The 21,971-nt window shown below is 41.0% G+C and overlaps 1 long non-coding RNA gene across 5 annotated transcripts in view; it reads left to right on the top strand.

Annotated features, from left to right (window-relative positions):
* The window catches only part of LOC110351679 (uncharacterized), a 79,736-nt gene extending 58,025 nt beyond the window's left edge, over positions 1-21,711 (top strand). For 2 of the 5 annotated variants that reach the window (XR_005265637.2, XR_011809193.1), the window contains 2 exons: positions 12,606-12,668; positions 21,195-21,711. This is a non-coding gene — a long non-coding RNA (uncharacterized lncRNA). Of the gene's footprint in view, positions 1-12,605; positions 12,669-12,940; positions 16,522-21,194 lie in introns of those variants that run through there. The other 3 variants (XR_005265636.2, XR_011809192.1, XR_005265638.2) reach the window with 2 other exon arrangements.
* Positions 21,712-21,971: the final 260 nt, after the last annotated feature.

Below are 21,971 nucleotides of genomic sequence, written 5' to 3'. Positions count from 1 at the left end.
TGAAGCAAGATACAGCACCAAGAGGCAAAATGTCTTATAGTCTTGGCTTTCATTCATCACCCAAACTGTATTTCACTGGCCAGGAGCCTAGGTCCATTCTCACTGTCCCATATCATGCTCAGGCACTGCACATAGGGAGGGCGATGCTCCTAGTGATCATCACGTTTTGCAACAGATGATTGGAGATGATTGGAGCTGCACTGCCAGCTTACCCAGGCATGGTGAAAGATGCATAAATCCCACATGAAAAAACAGTGCTGGGACAAGAAAACTAGAAGTGCATTCATCTGTCCACTAGCTTAGAATAAATGGATTCCCCTCAGCTGTGGGAGGAGAAAATGAAAAATACTTTTATTTTGTTGCTATGTTCCTCACAGAAGAAATTCTCCTATTTTGCTACTAGGACGAGGTTTTCATCAGTACCATCTATGTGATACAATTATGTGCTTATGCATCAGCTTTTCCATTTTCTGTCATTTCAATAAAAACAAGCAAACAATGGGGCTGCTTAAGTGTTCAGTATTTGTATTTTACCAACTCTTCCAAACAAGCTCCAGCATGTTGCAAGACAGCTTGATGTTTTGCCTCAATGATTTGCCTTATTTCTTGATTGGTGAGATTCTTATCTGTTTCATAACATGAAAAAAAATAGGAACTCATCATACCTCTTCATTCCTTTTCACTCCAGAATATTTTCTTGTCTTTTTTTTTAAATTATTATTATTTTTTTTTATTTAGCAATGTGATATGAAAGACATGAGACTTGAACCCACAAGCATGCATAGTCTCATTGATTTCAGCATGAGTTATGCTTTGCAGGTTTGTATGTATAAATAGTAACAATAAAACCAAAGCGATCTCTGGGCCAAACCCCCTGAAGCGACAGAGTGGATATGTTGGTCATAAAGCAGCCCAGGATAGCATGGTATTAGAAATGCAAGCCGAAGTGCCATTCCATTTGCATTAAAAAAACGTACATGTTAAAATAAATGGCCCACTAAATCATCTATATTACGTTTTACTGCTCTTTTAGCAGTGCCATGCATAGATACCTTGGCTAACCTCATTCTTATTTTGTCAAGGTACATATGCCAAGAAGAGCTGGCCAAGAATAAATTCTGCAGAGCAACTTATGTTCATTCAGGGAATACTGGGCCAGCTAGTGATCTGAATGATTCATGTGTGAATGTGAATGACTCTGCCCAGGACTATTGCTCTGTTTGCAATATTCTTTTGCAAATGCTCAGCAGTCACATATTTTTGTATAGGGTCCTTCTTGTCTGGAATAAACAAACACAACAGCAAGCTCCACAGCAAATAGGAAACCCAGAGCAAAGAACGAGACCACACATAAAATAAACTCTGACAGTAAGTAAGGAGTCAAGGTAGTATTTATTCTTGAAATGTTTATTATTTGTTTGTGTTGTAGCAGTACTTAAAGGCCAAGGCTACTTTGTTCTAACTAGCATGAAGACAAAATAAAAAGCCTAAGCTCCAAGGGCAAGCCTGTCTGCCTCTACATCTACATTTGCTGTTTTTGTATCACTCATTTGTCTCTGAAATACCAAAGCTATGGGAGAAATCTCATCCACCTCCCTTCCTTTCAGACCTGAAATCCCAGGAGCTCCAATTCAAATCTTCTCCCATATATTTATTGCTTATTAAATGAGATACAGGAAAGGATTATAATTCAGGCTGCAAAATTCTACCTTCAAAAGCTAGGAAATGCCAGATTAAATATGTAATAGTAATTCAGTCCTCTTAGGTATTATATACATTATGATACAAGACATAATTTTTCCTTTCTCCTGGCAGCCTTGCCTCATTCAGTGCTGGCAGACAAATCAATGAGCTGTGCTTCAATATTTGCTTTTATTCAGGTGGCTGCATGTATGGTATATATCTACTAGACTAGCACTGCATGCTAGTCAAAGTCCAGGGTGAAAAGAAAACATTTGGTTTCTTAGTTTTTTTGTGCTGTCCTTTTGTGTGAAACTGAGGTAGCTTTCCAGACTCTGGAGGCAATTGTGCCCTCAGAGCAGGCTTCTTCCTACTCCTTGTGGCTTCTTCAACCTCAGCTGTTGCCCACCAAGTTCCTCCTTTTGCTTCCCCAGTCTTCCTTCCTCAGGCACTTTGTCACAGCCCAATCTGCTTCACAGGTTTTAAGCTTTCCTCTTTGAGTTCACAGCCCAAGTGACAAAACCTCCTCATCTAACAATCTCTCGCTTTCCCCCATTGTCAGGGATGCACTTGACTTCCACAGGAAGAAACGTGACAGATTTTGACAGCAAGGCTCCAACACCTCAAGGACTAGATCAGATTTCCTGTAGTTCTTTTAAAACGACGGTCCAGGACTGAAAGTCCTTTTCACTGGCACCCAGGACAACAATGGCTTTCTTGCAGATATTCTTTCCTCCTTGTAAAATTCCCACATTTCTGCAGGATGTCTGAGAACACACTGCCAAGAGTTTTTTTTTTCTCTTTACTGTTGTAAATAAAAAAATATTTCCTTGCCCTGAACCACTCCACACAATTTGCAGTGTCTGATCTAACTTCAGGGGGAAAAAGAAACATGGGAAAAAATGACTATTTCCTAGATTATTAAATAAGAATTGGTGATTCATCATTTTTGCTTGAGAGTGTTTTAGGTATTGGGTGGTCTGTGGGTGCTGTTGTAGGAGTCACTTATTTCCCGATGCCCTCCCACTAGTAAAAATGCTGCTGGGAGGAAAGATGTGTGGTTGAGGAAGTACAGTGGGCAGTCTTTTGGGGAGAGTCTCAAATGTCTCCTAAGTATATTGTAGCTTGAGTTACAGTCCCAATCTAACATGGCTTGTTTGTATTTAATTTAGAAAAATCTTGGCACAATCAATACACAGGTGAAAATAATCTTTTGTTAGAGCTTGATTTACACCAAGACTTCCAGTGTTACTTGCATGTTCCCCAAAATGTGTTGGCTCAGTGGTGCTTTGTAACACAACTAACAGAGCATGCACCAAAATAAGCCTTCAAAGAAGCCCACATTTTGTTACGGAGTACCCCAGCTCTTTGTGCAAGCCATCAAATTCCTCATAATGGAGCATGGAGGACAAGTGTCACCTGAAATAAAGGGGACAGGAGTACTCCCTTGTGAACTCTGAGTCTACAAATGCATTTGGAAAGTGTTTTAGAAATAACACTAAAAGATTCAGCTCTGGTCTGGATAGAAGTTTCGTTGCTGTAGAAAGAGCGCATTTTTGGAAAGAGGTGGCTGACCCGAGAAATTCAGCACGCTGAAAGAATGCAGTTGTCAGATTGCCTTTGATTGCAATTGCTAAGGGTGAAAGTAATACGGCTGAGCTTGTTGGATTCACTTATATTTCTTGGATGCATCTATATTTGCTGTGCTAAAAACCCTTTGAAACAGTTACAATTGCGATGTAGGATTTTATACAAACTGCCAAGAGACTGCAGGCCCCTTGGCTCCTGTGTGGTCTTCCTTCCCAGACCCCTGCACAGCATCAAGCCTATGCACTGCGTGGCTCACACATCACACCCAGCATCAGACGTCCCGCACCAACTAAGTGTGAATAAATTCCCACACGGGAGAAACATTGGGTTTTTTCAGGGCGGTCAGGTTTTCAGATCCTGTGCCTGGCTTCTCCTGTCTGTGTGGCTCAATTTCAGATGGAGATTTTTTTTATATATATATTTTTTCCCCGGGCGCTCACAGCCCTCTCTGCACTGCCCAGGCTTGAGACAGCAGAGGGCAGCAAGAGACAGAGAAGATGGTTTCATGAACTGGGTCATGTCCCAGTTTTTGATATTTGTTCCCTCGCTGCAATGGTTGCATCAGCCCCAGCAGGGTGAGCTGCCCAGTCACAGGCTAAGTGGCAACCTGGCCTTGCCATCCAGGCCTCTCCAAGCAGGCCTGAAAGGAAATCATGCTGATTTAGGACACTCTGCCTGGTTAACAAGAGCGCCATATGGCATTTTATCATGCTCATGTTGAAGAGCTATAAAAATCTGAAATTAGCTATGGTTAGCATTCAGCAGGCAGCAAAGTGTGCCACTTGCTTAACTCTGAGTAAGTGATTTCTTACACAGTCAGGGGAGCTGCTGAGTTGCAGTCCTTCTCTCCTGTACTCCACAAATCTCTGAAAGGAAATGCATGTTTGGAAAATGTATTGTGCTGAAGGACAAAGAGAAAGGGTCACGGCTACTGTGTGATTTCTAACAAGGCGATTGTTCACATCGTTAGGCTTGTTTGGTCAGAGGAATTATTTCTGCACTGAGCAAATGTTTGCAAAATTTGGCATAATCTTCATGCTACAGAGACTTATTATGCCAACAGGACAATCTGGGAGACTCAATCCTGTATAATGGGGAGATCAGTTGAGCTGGGAGCCTTCTAGCAACCTCTGTTCCTCCCCTGGGGGGCAGAGATGCCTGAAGAAAAAAGGCAAGTAGTTCAGATGGACTTGAGAAGCATGGGGGGGGGGGGTGATGGAGGAGGAGATAGAATATGAAAAACAGTATAAAAGGACCTTAACTTTCAGTAAAAGCATGTTTCAGAAGAAGAGAGCACTTTTTATTGGGTTGTGGTTTTAATTTCTTTTTAATTTTGTAAGCAGACACAGCGTGCTGTCGTACAAACATGTAGCAGAGTAAAGCTGGCTCGTCTAGTTTCACCGAAACCCAAGAAGATCATCCTAGCTCGATTTCTCATAAATCAGCTACTTCTAAACATTGCTCGTCTACGTAATGACAAGTGTGCTGTACTGCATGCTTCATTTTTTACAGCTGCTGTCAGGCAGCCTGCTCCACTGCTGAACATGGGGACAAACTCTGGCATGGGCTGGTGGCAGGCAGGGGCAGCGAAAGGAGCTCAGCCCCATCCTGGGGTCCCAGGGTCCTGGGGGTCATCCCCAAATCTTTGTGTGAGCTGTGCAATACCTCAGCTCACCAGCTGGGCATCGCTCTCTGCAGGGTCAGGAGTTCTGAGATTGGGCTTTACTTTTGAGGTCCCCAAAAATGAAAAACAAACAAACAAATAAACAAAAAAGTCACTCCTCTTAAACATGGTTTCCTACTTAAGTTTGTGGTTTTTAATAAAGACTTGTTTCCATCTTTTTCATTTAATATGATAGTAGTCAGCATGATAGAGCACGTTTTGAGGGCATGCAGCAGGTGAGATAGACCTTCAGTTCGATCCAGTGAAACTATTTTACATTTTTATGTAATGTTCTTTATTTTTTGTTTAAGCACCTTCAGTCTGGACCATCTTCCACAAGAATTCTATATTTCACTATCAAATGAAATTCTTTGTTAAAATTGATTGCACTCCTACTACAGCCCATGAACTGTAAAATGTGGAGCAGGGCCAATTTCTGTCTAAAATGTCTTCTGATTGAAAGAGATGTTTTTGTTTTGTTCCATAGGAGTGGGATTTGGGCCTAAAATCCAGGGCAGACTTCATGCTGAAGTCAAAGCAACCACAACCATTTTATAAATAGGCTCCTAACAGAGACTGTTGATGCTTATACTCCATGGTGATGAGCTCTGTACAAAAACCATGGGCAGATCTTCACTTCAAGAGACAAAGGCAATAAAATGTTAGGTGACAAACATTTCTGTGTAGTTTAGCCCTACTTTCAGTACTGTTGGACATCGTGGAGCAGACAAGAGCCTTCCCAAGCTAAGGGAGCTGCTGCTGGCTCTGGGGAGGTCGCCCAGCACAGTAGTCACCCTGCAAAGCCACATTACCAATCTCTTAGATCTCTGATTGGAAATCCTTACATAATGGTCTAAGTGGATTTTAGAAGCACTCTGTTTTCTAAGGAGAAATCATGTATCTATCTATCTAAATAAATAAATAAACAAACTTGCAGTGTTTATTGACCAAAGCCCCACATCATGGAGGCATGCTCCACTTCACGTTATTCACTGTAGTTGTGATTTTCAAAAGTCTTCTGGGATCTAGAGTAAGTAGTGGAAATGAAATGTAATTTTAAATTAGAAAAGAATTTCTACCATTAAAGGGTTCTAACATAAAGCAGGTAACAGACTGAAAGTTTTATTCCTTCATCTCAGACAGTAGTGAATGCTTCTCATAAATCTGGGAATAAATGTGCAGGTTAAATTACACATCTGGTGAGCAAAACACATGAGTAGAGTCTACGGATGGAAATTTCATTCCATCTCCTGCTACTGAACAGAGAAACTGGCCCTGGATGAATTTTCACTGAATTCAATCTGTTCTAATATTGTGTATAAATCCCTGAAATATACTGCAGGATGAGTTTTGCCAGACTAGCTTCTTTCACAGTTGAAGATATTTTCCTTACTTATTTTTCCCTCCTTATTCCCTCCCTGGTGTATCGCTGCACAGTGAAAACCCCTGTGTGCTTGTTAGTGAGCTGGAGGAAAATGCATCATACCCTTGCCTTTAGGCATAGCACTGTAACATCATCCCGTGCAATTAACAGCTTACAAAATGTTTCTTTCTCTCACTGTTCACAGCACAGATTATAGATTGCTTGCCGAAATTTGTCTTCTCACTTAGGGCAGGGATCTGCTGCTTGGTAAATTTCCAGGACATGTCACCCAGACATCAAAATACCCCTTAGCACAAAAAAAAATAAAAATCTTTTCCCCCACCTGGGATTTCACAGTGATTGATTTCCTACCAAAACGCCTCCCTCATCTACACCTCAGGAACCAGAGACATGTAAATACCCAGACCTTTGTGTCTCCTCCCAAAATTTGGTTGTCTTCCTTGTGGTGGATGCTGTCACCAGACATACTGGACCAGTTACTAAGAGCAGTGCTGCAGTAGCAGGAAGGGTCAGGCTGCACCACAGGTAGGCTCTGCAAAGCTGTGATGGAGCTTTCCTTCCTATTGACCCTGCCCGCAGCTGACATTTATTTAGCAACTCCTTTCCTCTTTCCTCCCACCACCTTCCCTGGGTCTGTTTCCAGAAGTGGCCAGTGTATCTTGTAGGTGTCAATCAGCATCCCAGAAAGCCAGGTCAAAATTCACTATTAATCCCTCCTTTCTCAGCAAGGTTGAAAGCCTCTTTCGTTATGCTGACTTCACCAGACCAGCCAGTGTGTTTTTTCCAAAGCTATAATCTGTCTCCTAGTGAGTTAAGTTGATTTCTGCAATAAGACTGCCTCAGTGCTTCTTTTTCCTGCAGTATGTTAACATCAAGAGAGCAGAAATTTCCAAATATTTGTCAGAGAAACTCATTCTCCTTGTAACCACTTACCTAAGAAAAATGAATTAACTCTCCTAGATTTATTTTTCTTAGTGGTGCCTAGATACAGCGCTGCTGAGTACATTGGGAATTGTATAAATAGAACTGTTCTGGAGAATTTGTTTGGAAAATAACTGAATCCTACTAAAAAGCTTTGGGGATGAAGATGCAACTTTATCATCACAACCACATCTTAATGGCTCTGTTTCAAGTATAAAGGATTTTGCGCATGGGCTAACAACTTTATGCTACATTTCAGCCTGCTTTTGTTTAAAATCAAGCACAAAATACTTGAATAATGCTTTACCAGGGCAACATTTCAATTCCTTAATGGCTTTATGTTATCAGACAAAGGCAATAACACATGAACACACATGCAGACAGCATGGCAAGGACAATTGGTATGATAGGCTGGCATGTGGGATAGACATGCAATTGCTGAAAAGTGCTCCCAGAACCTCAATACTGTCAAATTCGACATTCTCTTTTTTTTTTTTTTTTTTTTTTTTTTTTTTTTTTTTGACTCAGATGGATACCTAAATGATAACAGAGTCCCATAGTTCCAGAGCCCCAGTTCCTTTTGGGTTGAGAGGACAGACAATGTGGAATCTAGACACCTTCCCTGATGCAGAACCCATAAATTGAGCATGGGTTGGAAAAAATAGGGGAATAGTTCTTTACCCAGAAAAGTTCCTGGTCTGTTCAGCCAGTGATGGAAACTCACCTGGGCTGTTGTATTTGGGGCCCATGTTGTGAACCTATCCTTTGTTATGTTATCTCTCCTGGACCCAAAAGACAGCAATGTGATCTTTTTTCTTCGACCTTTCCAGTGTTCTTCCTGGTCATTCCTATGTACTAACTTCCAAGTACACATTTGATTATGGTTTACAGTTTTTGTGAAACAGGGGTTTTTGAAGATGGGTTTTCATTTAAACAGATTGGGATCAGTAATGATCTAAACAAAATAGCAAATTATCTGTGTGCCCTGCCCCGTTTTTCTCAAAACGTGATGTAACTCTTTGTATTAAAGCTTTTCCTTTTAGCCAGTGAAATCAGCTTCACCAAAGGCCCTGCCTGGGTGATCTGGCAGCTAGTCTTCATCTCACCAGGGCACGTTTTTTTTCCTTTCTATCCTCCTTCTTTGCCTCTTCCATGGGAACAGGAAATCATCTGAGTTTCTGCAAGTCTCCATTACTAACTTAGTACTGGGTTGTATAATTTTTCTTGGCTTTTCTTGGGTGTTATAGAACAGCCTGGAGCTATTTCACAATCAGCACCATCTATAAAAAACCTGACTGTAGAAATACGCTGACATTCACAAATCAGTCATAGCTAGCCCTTAATCCTAAAGCTCTCCCTGATTTTGCACCATGACATGCTGCATCTGTCTGGGGCTGGTGTGTCTTTGTTGCCTTCATTCTCTGGTATTTCTGCCTCTTTTCATGGACACCTGAAACTTCTCAAAGAAGAGCCATGAGAGTTCCTCAAGTGACCCAACACCAACATTCCTCTTTTTGGGGAATGATGGCACGTGTCTGACAGTGAAAAACCCCTATTGTTTCAGCTATCTGGTTTTGAAGTGGAGGCTGAAGTGAAGAACTCCTAGAAGTTCTTGCTGTTATTATAATTAAAACAGCAGTCTCTCCTTCTTTCCCTATTTTCAAATTACATCAATGGGGCATTTAAATGAAGCTCTTTGGGTCCCGAGGGCATTCCAGCACTGGCAGGGAGCTATGGTAAGCATTCCAGGTAATTCATACCTGAAAGAATTCAAAGGAGAGGCAGAAAAACTTATTTTTTCTGAAGAGTCGAAGTCCTAATCCTAAAATAAAAGAAGGAAACTATGCAAACAGGAGGATTTGGCTGTAAAAAAAATCACAGGCCTTGGGTGTGTTGTGGGGTTTGTCCCATGGCCCATCTGAGCTACAAGGCAGTGTAATGCCCAGATTATGGCACGCGTTCATAGGCCTTTTCAGCTACTCAAATGTCCTCAGTGCTGTAACATTAAGACAAATGCACAGACATCTCTCTCACACTGTTCCATGTCGTTTAGGTGAAGCTAATCCTTTTAGAGCCAAGATTGCAAATAGCTTCCAACCAAAAGCCTAATTTAGATATCAAAATTTCATTCCATTTTTATACAGAGCCTGGTGCAATGAGATCCTAATCCATGACTGGGCTTCTTTAGCAAGATGCTGAATGATCTTTAGCAATATGATGAACAGATCTTCCATTTTGTGCCAAGAGTGGTGTGGGGCCAAAAGAAAATGGCAGAACACAAGAAATAAAATGTCTATGGAGAAAGAGGAGGAATCCAGGGAGTGCCTAGTCTTTGCATTGTGGTGATTAAATTTCTACTGATGTCAGTGGTTTTGAATGAAACAGTTGGTGGTCGATATAAAAATGAAAGATGGAAATGATTATTTTTAAATGCTAGGCGGCTATGCTGCAAGATGATTTCTCTTACAAGCCTCTGTGTTTATGCATTTCTGAAACCACGAAGGAAAGTTTGCCTGTCAAATATGAACTTTACAAGCTTGGCACTAGTGCTCATGAAGTCTTGACTCCACATCTGCAGGTAGTCTTACTACTTGAGTGGACCCCCTTCTGGGAGTGGAGATGCATTGCACTGGACCATGTGAAAATAAGTATATTTAGTGGAGAGTACCCAAGATATACTGAGCTATCTTAAACTCTCCATTCCACACCCAGCATCCTCTCTGCTGAAAATTCAGGACTATGCATTGATTTGCTTTGTATCTTGGGTGTGCACACAGCTGACATTATTCACTTTATAATTTTAAAATCTGAATCACATATTTTGCCTCTCCTATTTTTCTCCTATCTCAGCTCACCTACACTCCAGGAACATTCTGATCCCGTAGAGATTAAGGTCAAGAAGAAAAACTAGCTCAGCAGTTTGTGACTGTCTTTATATAAGGGACTTCAACATTTTCACCTAGTTGTTTTCACATTAGTCCAAAGACATTAGGTCAAAGCTTTTCAGACCTTAAAAGATTAAATTGCATGCCCTGGGGAGAAAGCAGATGAGATCTCTGATCCTTGTCAATGTAAGCTGAAGAAAATTCCCTTCTGATCCCAAATCTAACACAATTGCAGCCTGAGCAGATAAGGAAGACAAGTCGTAGGTTTCAGCTGTTAGTCTTTTATCATAACCTTTTTTCCATGTGCAGCTATGATTCAAGGCTTTGGAGTGAGGGAAAAAGTCCAAAACTCCCAGCTATACAGAGCCCAGTACATCAGGACCTAGGTCCACGTCTGGGCCAACTTAACAAGTGGTCTAGTGGAGGAGAAGCTATGGGTGAGCATACTGGCCCTCCAGCCCTCATCTCTTCCCACTGAGGTTTCTCAAAGCAGATTAGCTATTTCCTCTGGAGCAGTGTCTGATCTAATGTCAAAACCAGCTAGGGTGAGATGCCACCAGAGGTGTCCTTGGGCACCTGGAACAAGCACAGGGCTGGCTGATCTCTATTCACTGGGGCTGCAGGACTCCAGAGTCCTTTGGATCAGCAGCTGGGGACAAAGCTGGATGCCTTAGGGCATCTCTAAATGCCTCTTGCTTCGTCTGTTTGGGAAGCTGGTTTGTGCACTTGGTAATGAGTACGCTGCTCCCTTTCCAGGCAGTTCCAAAGTATAAATAGCCTCATGTACATAAGTTCAGCTCTCAAACCGTAAGTCTTTTCCAGCATGAGTAAACCTGTACCGTCTTTCTCCCCAGACTACCATAAATCTTTTATATGGTATGTCATATCTCTTTGAGGAGCTGGATAAGTTCAAAACATTGTTGTGACCTTCTTGTGCTCCTACTTGTATTCCCACATCCTTCTCAGTGCTTAAGCACAGGGAGAGAATGAATTTCCCTGCAGCAGTTTTACTGATGCTGTGTACTGGAGCAGATTCCCTTTGCTACTTCTCTTTCTTATTTCCCTTCGTATTTATCTAGGGATTATGGTAGCCTTTAGTTGTAGCATTGCAATGTGACAATTACCTTCAGCAATGTGCATGTTGAGGCTGCTATCACAACTCTGTCTCCCAGGCTTTTATCTGTGTCCCCAGGTCCTACGTTCAGGTTGGATGGTGACCGCCTCACCTTGAAACTCAGATTGCTGTCTCCACAGTCTGCTATCCTACCATTTTTATGTTAACCTGCAGCGAACACCATGAGCAAATATTTTATATTTCTAAATGATTGATAAGCTATTAGTGCTGCCTCAGGGACTGGTCCCTGTGGACCAGGCTGGAATGGGCTCAGTGACAAATACATCTCTGTCAAGACATGACAAGATTCGCCAATCAGGCATTTTTAGCTATTTTAATGTGTGCTCTGTTATTTCTGTGTAAAATAATTTTTAAACAGCATGTCATGTGCTCCTAAATCAAATGCCTTGTAGAAATTCAAATAGACTATATCAATACACATGACCTTGTCAAATGTGCCTGAGATTCTCTCAAAGAAAGGTAATATTTAATGCCTTGATTTTCTGGTATATGGGACAACATGAGTGCCATTTGATCAAGCATCTGATGTACAGCCTGAGGCACTCGTAGCTAATGGTGTGTGAAGCTAATGCTTTGCTCTTAAAACTTTGCTCTAACCCTGATTAAAGAGCGATATTAGTGCTTTGATGAATGACTGGAAGTAACTGGGTTTCTGAGTCGGCTGAAATTATCTTTGCATGCCACGATTTGTATTTTGGAAGGGCAATAGATGAAACTAGGCCACTCATTTACAAATTAATTTGGGTTTTAAATCAAAGAAGGCTGAGCTGTAAACAAGACTGCTACATGTCTAGCCAGCTTTTCTCAGACATTGTCAATCATTTGTATTTAGGACTAGCTGGCATTTTTCCGCTTTACCCCTAATGACCCCATAGCCAGAGAAAAATGTAGATGATTATTTAAAACCAGTCATTGCACATTGTACCTAGTTTCTTATGATTTCTGTCCTTATTGCTAGCTTATTCCCTAACAAGGTGCCAGCTCAGAGGCAACCATGCTTATGCTGCAGTTCTTCAGGCGTAAATGCCAACACACTTTAATAAAGTGTACAGTGGGTTTTGGTATAGATGAGTGAGCTGAATTCCACTCATATCACGCTGTCTCCCGGATACCTGCAGTCTGGACCATTACCCAATTGTCAATTAAAATTCCAGTGAGACAGTGGACTCTTATTCTTAGGGCTGTGGCTGTAATAAATTATTATGTGTCTTTTGAAGGGGAGCTTTGGAATTTGAATAAGCTTTATCCTAAGTAGATCAGAAGATTTTAGCCCAGGAGATATAAAACAGATGATACGTCTTTATTTATTTATTATTACTAATCCATTATCATCTATATTTATCCCAGCCAGAATTTACACAGAGACAACCTAAGTGAAATAACATCAGACAAAGAAGAGTTGAATGGAAGGTAATAGAATTGGTGAGACCTTGACCCTATTTATCAATGGCTTGCATATCTCTATCATGCTTTTGATTTCTTTCTTACAACTGTTTCTGTAGGGCAGTATTTAATCAAGCACAGCAAAACATCGGGGTAGGCTTGACCCCATTTCTCTTCATCTCAGAGCCAGAGAAGCTCAGCTAAAAGAGCTATTGCTACAAATTGATTCATGCCTCTCTTTTCAGACCAACTCTGCAATTTCTGCTTCATAAGTTACCCCCCTCCTGCTCATATTCCAGGGTCACAAAAACACAGAGCTGCTCTAAGAGAAATGCTGGCGGACATTTACTACTGCTCCCTTGGAGGCAGGATCTGCTGTGGGACATGCAGACCAGGGGACATGGTGACAAGGAGCTGCTGGAGGAGGTACGGGCACAGCTGCCACGTGGTGCCCTCCGCACAGGCAGGGACAGCTCAGCCTGGTCAGAAGCCTGTAGCCATCAAGAGACTGAGAAACTACTGTGCAGTTACAGGAGGCTGCTGTGGACAGAAGAAAGCCAGTGAAAGTTGGGGGATGAAATATAAGACTGATTTATTTATTTATTTATTTATTTATTGCCTTTGTTTATCCAATGCTATTAAACTAAATTGGCAGGTTAACTCGTTCTTTCAAAGACACTTTTGAATAGTTAACAAAGGCTCCAGACTCTACAGAAAGCATTTATCAACACCTTCACTAAGCAATTGTTTGCCCAATCTGCTGCTGGATTTCATTGCTGCATTCCTTGCAACCCCTCAGTAGTTTCAAAGCAAGGAGGTTTTCCAAGAAGCCACTGAATCGCTGCAGGTGAAAACTGAGACATCACACGGAATTTGTTTGGCTGTGCCCCTGTGCCTACAGGCTGCGCAGGGAATTTGGTCACCTAATGCTCCTGTGCGGACTTTGGAAGCCCCCATGTTCAAGGGGCCAGCTCTGAAGTTTTTCAACCTTTTACCTTGGAGTGAAGATGAAACTCACCCATAGCAGAGCCCATCACTTATTGTCCCAGAGATAATGGTATGTCTAACTGGTATTGAAATCATTATAAACCAAAGAGGAGCTACTGAAGGCACCACACTGGTTCCCCAGATGGAACAAAAGGGATTAAATAGAGGAAGGCTAATGCAGCAGACAGCATATTTAGCAGTGTGAGCAAGCTCACTAAGCTCCCCCTGGCAGCCTGGCTTGCCCAGCTCTGGTGCTGGCTGATGGAAGCAGTGTGTCAGATGACGAATGTGGCAAAACATAGCAGTGTTTGCTCTGGGCTGTGTGTTTCCTGAATGTGATTATATGCCTGTGGGAAACAGGTTCCTTCAGCCTTTCTGGCCAGCTACAGGAGATGAATGGGATGTTGGATGTTATTTGTACCACAAGGTTTCTGGTTCAAATGTCATCCCAGGTGGCTTGTAACTAAATATTGTTACCATTTGATTAGAGCTCTGTCTTTAATATCAATTAGCCAGTGGAAAAGGAGCTTGTGGTTTCCTCCCATCCTTAGAAGACAAATATCCACAACATGGCAACAAATGAGCCCTGCAAAGCTCGCCTGTTGTTGTGGGAAGCCCCAGATGAGGTACCCAGGCTGGAATGGGCTTCTGGTAAAGGGGCTAACCGTAATACCAGAATTAGTGAGCATTGATGCACTCTTTGTGGTGGAGGACTTGACTTTCAATTTCTTACTGATCTCATGTAGGATTGGTTTTCTTTAATTACTTGCTTCTAATTAAGAAAGGAAAAGAAACCCATAGTTGTAATGAAGGGCTGATTCATCATACAATGATAGAAGAATCCTCCACCAGTACAAACTGTTACTGCTTCAGGCTTAAGGAGAGCTTCAGTCATCTGAAAGGCTTTCCCATGACTTTGGACAAGTGAAACCCACAAGCCTGTTGCAGCCCGCAGTAATGATTAGCATACAAGAACACTAGCTTTGGCCTCTTGGCAAAGATGCCTGATTAAATCACTTGAAGCTGAAGTTCAAGGAATAGAGGTCATTCATAGATGAGAACGTGTAATTCCTCTTCTCTGAGTGCTTTCTCAGAGTTGTAACGAGGCCTCCTACTCAGAAAAAGACATCATAGCTTAATGTGGGTGATGAGATAATGCTGTGAAGAATAATTCCTGAAAGACTTACTCTTCTTTGCCTTGCCCTCTATAATTCTCATCCTCATAGCAGGAATGCTGTTATAAGAGATCTACTGCCTTGAACCAAATGCTGTAAAAATATTGTTTAAAAGAAATACAAGTAAAATAAGGAGCCTTCCCCCCTAATGCTAATCCATCATTTTACCTTGTAAGCAGGGGGTGTTTCCTACATTCACCTTGGATAAGAGACCACCTTCATGACTCTGAGCCGAAAAGCTGAATACACTCCTGAGATACAAGCATCAAAGACCACAGTGGAAGTTTTTGAGTATTTACTCATATGTTTCAGATTCATGCTGCAAACTGGAAACTGGCAGGAGGAAAAAAAATAAAATAAATAAAAAAGAACCAAGGAACACAAACTTCTTAGTAGCTCGTTGCAGCAAAACCCATCAAGGTTTATTTTTATCCTGTCCCAAACTTTCATTAGTCAGAGTCCCTAAAATCATTTGATATACTGAAGAGAAATATGATTGTATAAACACAGGAAGAAACCTTTCCATTTATAACTGGGAAAATATGGCCTTTACTAAATGTTGACTTTTCTTTAGGTAGTCTATAATAAATTAGAGTTGATAACAAAAGTGACTGAGATGCAGTACAAAAGAGCAAGTGGGTGGTCTGGAAATAAAAGAAAAGCAATATGGATTGACTTAAAATTTTCAGAGTCTCTAACAAAGCAGAAGATTTAGCTATATGACAATTTGACATTTTTACCTCTCTGATTATTCAATATAGGATAGTAATAATGATCATGATATCTCTGAAAGCTTTGATGCAGAGGAAGATCTGAGATCCCAATTAACTCATTGTCCCAATGTTTATTAGGAAAGCAAACAGAGCAGTTATAACACAGAAAAAAAAAATAGGGGGTTTCTGAAGACATGCTGAAGATTTTACAGGTCAAGAAATATCTGGCTATTGATTTCCATTTAACATATTTAGTGATTGATGCAAAATCACACAGGCTACAATACTAAAAGAAACAGTGAAATATGAATCACACATACATGAGTAAAAAATGGTTGTTTTGAGGTGTTAGTCTTGCCTAAACAAAATTTTGGGAGAGATGTAAGGGAAAAATAACTCCTGCATGACAGCTGAAACAGGGAGCTGGTACCAAGTATTTCCAAGAGGTTGGTCTTGCCAGAGATGGCAATGCTGCTGCTGCTGGGGGCAGTACACTGAGAAGACCCTAAGGCCATCAGAAGGGGTCTAACCGGCTGCAGATGGGTGCATACATAGTCCTTTGTTTCAATTTCATGTTGGTTATTGAAGAAAAAAACAGGAGTGCTTTTCTCCCCTCCCCAAAGATATGCTCAGGGAAATGTAATGTATTGATAAGAGAATTGCAAAGGTAGCTTTCCTCTCACCTGGGGAAAATTGGAAGAGTGATCACATAATCTCATGTATTCTTGCTTATATGTCATCGAGGAGTCATTTGAACTCTTGGCAGTTGAACTTTGCAGGGTAGGGAGCACTGAGAAACAAAAAGCACTGGTATCTAGTTACTGCCTGTCCTAAAAAGGCATGTGCAAAGAAAGCTTTTCTGGTAAACAATACTGTTGTTTTAGTATTAACAATTAGACTGTTTGATAAAATGTCTGATATATAATTCAGTGAGAGCTGTGGAAAAATGAATGTCTCTTTCCATATTCATTATTTATGGTACTCATAGCCCATTATTAGTGTTATTCAAAGAAGATAAAATGATCTGGTGAGTGATGGGTTTAGTGTAGACATTTATTTGGTGGAGCTGGATCCATAAAGATAAACAGAACCAAACATTAGTCAGAGTCTGCAGACACTAATGAACAGGAATGATCTATACATGAATAAATTAATGGACACCCATCTGATTATTAGCATGAGAGAGATTCACAACATCAGTCTGTATTTTGTACAAAATTTTGAATTAGGTGATATACATTCTTTTTGATCTACTGCATATTATGGACATGGACCAAACCCTATGAGATCTGAAGACTCCTAGGGGAAAGTTTCACTATTTGAACACAGGCTTCGTGTAAACATTACAGCTGACCATGACACCTTGCTTACAACAAGGATGAAAACCTTAAGCTATTGGACTTCCCCAGAGGTGAAGAGGAAATTGAAATCCAGCTCAGACTGTAAAGGTCAGGTTTGTCTCTAAAAATAAACAGCATGTTTAACTTTCAAATGACAGCAGTTCACAAAAATTGCCAAGCGATCAAACAAGGTGGTATGTCTAGTGTTTAAAACCCATCATTTATTGACAAGTGTTGAAGGGCCAGGGCAAAGCTGGGGGTATACCTGCAGGGAGGCATCTGACAATACCATGTGCATCTTGCCTCTACACCTGAATATCAAAAGACAACACATTCTGCAGACATAGGAACAGCTGGAGATGACTCCATCTCTGATAGAGTTTTCTCTGGCCCGGCTGTTCACTAAAAGACTCACATTTTCATATATTTGAATAGCATGTGGTCTGAACACTGCTGATGGTGTGGCTGGCCCTGCTGTTTTGCAAAAGGAAACCAACCTTTCTATAATTACTGTGCATTAATGCTGCCATATGCAAAGAACAAGAGACCCATCTATTCCATTCAAAGTCATCAGGAGTTAGCCCAGAAATAAAATACTGTGGGGATGTGTGATAAAGAACACAAGTGGCACCATTGGCATAGAATGCAGAGGTTATTTTCACTTCATTGTGCAGGGATACCAGGAACTGAATTAGTTGGGCAAAAGTATAGGCCTTGGAAAAAAAAGCAAGACTGTTACATAAATCCTAGTAATTTCAGTAATGAAATCAAGCTAGAGTGTTAGGCAGATACTATCAACTCCATTTTAAGGAAGCTTAACAGACCAGATAGGTTTTTTTAATCCCTTTATGTTTTATTTGAATGCTAAGTAAACATCTGAGCTCTACAACGTATATAAGCTGTGTGAAAGATTAATGTGGAAAAAAACAGTCACATTTACATACATCTGGAAATAATTATTGTGCATTTAGTGCTGGGTATAGATATTGTCATAATTCCAACCTCAGTGACACAGGAGGCATGGGAGCTCATTAGCTTTTCCCCTTTAGAGAGACAGGCTCAAAGCTTGCTTTCCAGCAGGAATGCAAATGGGTTTGTTCGTTTCTGCTCATTTATAATGTGCTTGAGGACTTCTAGAAACCTTGTTGGTCTCTACCATTACAATCAGACCTCTGTGGCTGTGGCCTCTGAAAACATCTTATTTTGTATTTTGGGAAGTACATCCTGTCTCCTCTCTTGTGGCTTTCCTGTTCAGCCTTGTAGCCACTCCATCAGTCACCCCACCGTGCTGTCACTCTGCTGGCTGCATTGCTGCCCTGGCTTGAAGACTTTGCAGAAAGCTTCCTTTTGGACTAAGGCAATTTTCATAGTGACTGGCTTAGTGACCTCAGTGCTGTAATTTGGACTTTCCTAGCAAAGCTGTCCCGCTGCTGTTTGCCCCTGGGGTGCTGATGGGGTAATGGTGGGAGCACCCTTGAAGAGTGTTGCTGTGTGACACTGGCCTCAGGACTTGGGTGGGAGCTCCCAGAGCACAACAGGCTTACAGGAGCCAGAGTGCAAAAAAGCATCAGGGAAAAAAAGATTGGTTGCATTTGGGCTGAAACAGGTTGGCTCAGTACCACTCAACTGCAGGCTATTTTTGCATCAAACTACTGGGTGAAGTATGAAGGCATGGGGCAGCTGTCCCATAGTCTAATACAGTGTAAGATTATGCTGAAGCAGATTTCAAAAATCAATAAGAAAACCACTGCTGACATAGTGGGAGCAGCATATGGTCTCCGTGTTATCCAGTTACTCAAGCCTAAGTATACACTTGTGCACAAATAGCAGGGTAAATGAACACTTTATATTGATTATGCAGTTTGTGGTTTAGAACAAGATGCTTCGAAGGGTATGCTCTGAATTCATCTGCACTTGACATGACAAATCTCCCTCTTGTTTTCAAATACAGCACTGGCAAGAACATGCTTTGAGCTCATTTACTCTCCTCAAGAACCAAAAGTAACTCTGGTGGAAGTTTCTTGATCCTGCATCAATGTATCAAAAAGAACAGATGTGCCCATGCTCTTTCAGGAACACACATGAAAGTTTTCCCCTCAAGGCATCTGAAACCTCCATTCAGATTTAAAACGGACAGAATGATAGCTCTTGAAATAAAATAAAACACCAGGAAAGACACATGAGGAGGTTAAGTGGCAGGGTCAGAAGTGAGATGAGAGCCAATGTATTGATTTCATGATAAGAAAATGATGGCTTTCACAGAAAGGATAAATTACTCTGAACTTCACAATCTTGAAAAATAAAGTCTTGACTTTTATCTCAGCTGCAAAATTCAGATATAAATTCGTGCTTTCCCCTCCCTGTATCCCCAAAATTGTTGATTCTGGTCTGGATTTTAATTTATCTTATAATAGGAATGGAGTCTAGCATGGAAATTTGGATCTTGACCCTAATGTGGTGCAGAACAGGGCAATGTTGGATAAAATGATATTCCAGCCTTATATTCTGTGGTCAGGTTTTCTATTACAACCAAAAAATAGGAACAGATCCTGAGTATGCTAGTTGCTGATACCCCACAAGGGAAAAGGGTGGTCATTTGATCATGTATGGGCGATCTCAAACAGCTGTGCTGCAAATGGTACAGATGTTTGAGATTGCCCATACATGATTAAATGACCATCCCCACGCTGGCCTCACAGCCTGCTGTAGTTCACTACATCAAATTTCACCTGGCCATACATACTGAAAATTTCATGTACCAATAAATCAAGCTTTTCATTTGGGAATGCTCATTATGCATACCTTACATGCTGTCATTTCCCCATTTTCTTCTCTCAGTTGTTCAAAACTGGGGAAAAGAAGTGCCTTGGATCAAAGAGAGTTTTTATTGCATAATGGACTAATCTGACAGTTATATGAGCCTAAACCGTGTGACCCGTTCGTTCCCGTTCCATGATGTGTGCCAAACCTACTCCATTGCACCTTGTGAAGTCCAACATGTGGTGCTGCAGACTGTGGAGCAGCTTTGGTGCATGTAAAACAGCTTTCATTCAGAGGAAAGTGGACTGGAGGCCCTGCTCCAGATGTGCAACCCATGTCATTAGAGTCTCAACCACATTTTGGTCAACCAGACACGTACTGGGAATGTTTGGCTCAGGGAACCAGTCCACATTAAAACCCTTGAACTGCATATATCACAGCTCCAGCTGCTTCCCTCTACCGATCCATTGCTACTGGGCAAAACTGCTTGCTAAAGTAGGTTTACCAGTGAAGCCTTAAAAATGCAATCTCTCCTGATTTTAGTGAATGTCCAGAGAAGCAATCTGATGCCAAATATCATAGAAGTGGACAGGCTGATTACCCTTGTCAAAATGATAACACATTCCAAATATATATATATTTTTTCATGTGGCTGTACTTCTGTGGCCAAACTCTCCCAAACTCTTGGGAGGCCATGGTGGAGATCAACAAAGGAGAAAACAACAGTCCTACACATAAATGAACACTGAGAGTGATCTGCATCTAAATGCAGGGCAAAGAATAGATTAAATGTTGTGCAAGGGGTAGAGTAGTGCAAAGGGAGATAGGATACAGAAATGAAATCGTACGACTTTTGGCCATGGTATTCCTGAAAGTGGGCTCTTTAGCTTACGTTACACTTCAAAGAGGTTATAAATGGGTGATAAGGAAGGTGTTCTCATTTCATTGAAGTCAGCAAAGCTTATGATCTCCCATTGCAACTGCCTCAGGATGCAGCTGCATGCATTTTCATCTGTGGACAAAAATCTGACATGATTGTGTACCTTTCAGGCATTTACACAGGCAAAATTTAGGAAAACTTCTCCATCTGAGAACTATTCTAGGTGCGGTAATTATGTACATGCAACAAACAGCAGCAAAACAAATGAAATTTGGTTTCAAGTTGTAACTGTCCTTAGGGTCCAGGTTTCCAACTTCTGTTATAAACATACCTTTGAACGATTTGTGGATGAGACCATAAATGGTTACTATAAGGATAATTTTAAGCTTGTTAAACATCACAACTTCATTTTTTCTCATGAACAAAGAATAAATTTTCCAGGACTATAGATGGCCCATACAAAGACATCCCCTGTGGTCACTTAATTGCAGCATTCAAGTCAATTGTGTGCTTATTTCTCTAGTAGGGGAAGATTTTGCATTAAATACACCTTCATAAAATAACTGCTCTTTTATAAAATATCCGTGTGTGTGTATATAGATGATGATCATTCATTTCCTTCAATGAGTGCATATGGTGAAGAAATAACTGTTGAAGCTTTCTTTTCTAAGTCTCAACGTTTCCATTTTAATTTTTAGGTTGAGAAAGGCTGGTAACCACACCCGCTTCAACAAAAATAGCTCCTGGTAACAACGTGCATCAGATGAATTTTTTGTTAATCTCCTGAAAGAGGAAGGAGAACAAAGGGAACGTGATGGAGCCACAGAGAGAAGTGACATGAGGACTAGGATTTCACCACTAGAGAGTGTATTTCTACTGTGCAACTTGACCTTTTCTGCTCCCAGAGAAACTGATTCAAGGTGGGGATCTTAGAAATATACAGCAGTTTGAACAGCATTGCCTGAAGTCTTTTCTATGGGTCTTTTACTAAAAAGCACATCAAGGAAGTACTGTGTCCTTGGAAGATTAATGCATTGCTTCCTCTGTGCATTGCTTAGCATGAGTTTCAGGAAGCATTTTGCAAAGTAAGATGTATGTAAATTGGAATAAAAGCTTATACTGAGCTTATCCTTGAGACAGATGGTTACACATTCAAATTTAAATTTTAAGCATTTCAATAAAAAAGCCAGCTGAAAAGAATGTATACATATTTTTGGACTCGATGATCTTTTGGACTCGATTGGACTCGATGATCTTGAGGTCTCTTCCAACCTAGAGATTCTGTGATTCTGTGATTTTTAAAATTTTGTCTTCAACTGTGTTTTTTCTATCACTGCACATTTTCTTTGGGCCAATGCTGTAATTTTTAACTTAAAAATTGTTCTTTGAAAATTCTGCCTTGGCTTCTGCTGGCCTGTCTCCAAATCTGCACTACCAAAGCCACTGCCTTGCCATGGTGTACCTATAAGAAAAAT

The sequence above is a fragment of the Anas platyrhynchos genome, chromosome 4 (assembly GCF_047663525.1).
Source record: "Anas platyrhynchos isolate ZD024472 breed Pekin duck chromosome 4, IASCAAS_PekinDuck_T2T, whole genome shotgun sequence".
NCBI lineage: Eukaryota > Metazoa > Chordata > Aves > Anseriformes > Anatidae > Anas > Anas platyrhynchos.
This window is presented reverse-complemented; position numbering and strand designations above follow the sequence as displayed.